The sequence below is a fragment of the Colobus angolensis genome, unplaced genomic scaffold (genome assembly GCF_000951035.1).
Source record: "Colobus angolensis palliatus isolate OR3802 unplaced genomic scaffold, Cang.pa_1.0 Scaffold47, whole genome shotgun sequence".
Classification (NCBI taxonomy): Eukaryota; Metazoa; Chordata; class Mammalia; order Primates; family Cercopithecidae; genus Colobus; species Colobus angolensis.
In genome coordinates, this window is record NW_012118154.1 from 4409067 (window position 1) to 4410551 (window position 1485).

Genomic DNA, 1485 nt, shown 5'->3' on the forward strand with positions numbered 1-1485 from the left:
TGCTTGAGCCACCGCGCCTGGCCAGGACATTTATACTTTGAGTTATAATCCAATATACTTCATATTTATTTTCTAGCTAATTACGTTCTAGCTTTGGCCTTTGAGAGCTCTTTCCGTTGGTTCCTGTGTCTCTTTAGCATACCCCCATCAATTTTTTTTTGCACACAAAAGTTTTTAGTTTATTAATGTTCTCGTGAAAAATCCACAATGGCCACAGATGTTATTGTAGCATCTTTACTCCTTCAGCTTTTTGCCAGCACCAACACTGTCCTTTGCAGTCCCCCTGACTTTCTTCATTCTGGTCTTGTGTTCCTTTCATTGCTTTCTTGAGGTCTTTTTCTTCTCATCCAGGCCATGTCTTGCAAGTCAGCATTTGGGTTTATTTTTCTCTGCATAATCCAGTGAATCATAAATCATGCCAAAGCCAGTTGCCTTGCCACCACCAAAATGAGTTCTGAATCCAAATACAAAGATGAGGCCAGGCGTGGGGGCTCACGCCTATAATCCCAACACTTGGGAAGGCAGAGGCAGGCAGATCACCTGAGGTTAGGAGTTTGAGACTAGCCTGGCCAACATGGTGAAACCCCGTCTCTACTAAAACTATAAAAATTAGCCGGGCACGGTGGCATGCACCTGTAATCCCAGCTACTCGGGAGGCTGAGGCAGGAGAATCACTTGAACCGGGGAGGCGGAGGTTGCAGTGAGCTGAGATTGCACAATTGCACTCCAGCCTGGGTGACAGAGGGAGACTCCATCTCATAAAGACAAACAAAAACAAAGATGATGACATCTAGTGTAGTCTCATACATTTTGGCTAGTTTTTCCTGAATTTCTGTCTTAGATACTGTTGCCTTCCCAGGGTGAAGGACATCAATAATCATTTGTTCCTTCTGAAGTGTGTAGAAGTGATCATGAACTTCCTAGTTCAGACAGTTACTAAGTCATTCAGGATGGCGGTCAATCCTCAGCCAGGGAGAAAAATAAGAGTCCCATCAGTGTTGTTGTTGTTGTTTTTTTTTTGTTGTTGTTGTTTTAATTAAAACCTTGTTTTTGTTTATTTAGTATCACCTTACTTTCTGGTACTATAAAAAATACTTTAAAATGTTCCAGGCTCATTTTGTATATTTCCTGCCACAGTTCTGCAATCAGCCATTTCTCCAAGGACCCCTATTTTCTTTTACTGGCAAATGGCTTTAGAATCCAAGGTCTGGGCACTAGGTGTGCTTGTTGCTTTTGAGGTGTCATTGCTTCTGGACCCTCACATCTGAGAAAGCAAGGAAATATATGTGTGTATAGTAACCCATGTATATACGCAAACGTGTATTTCCATATACAACCATCCATATCTATATTAAGCTAAGCATGAATTCATACTGATGTCTCCAACTTTTTTTTGTTGTTTTTTTTTTTTAAGATGGAGTTTTGCTTTTGTTGCCCAGGCTGGAGTGCAATGGCACGATCTCAGCTTACTGCAACCTCCGCCTT

At 41.7% G+C, this 1485-nt stretch overlaps 1 pseudogene; it reads right to left on the bottom strand.

The window, feature by feature from the left end:
* Positions 1-234: 234 nt before the first annotated feature.
* LOC105523695 overlaps positions 235-1485 on the bottom strand; it is a 13485-nt pseudogene continuing 12234 nt past the window's right edge.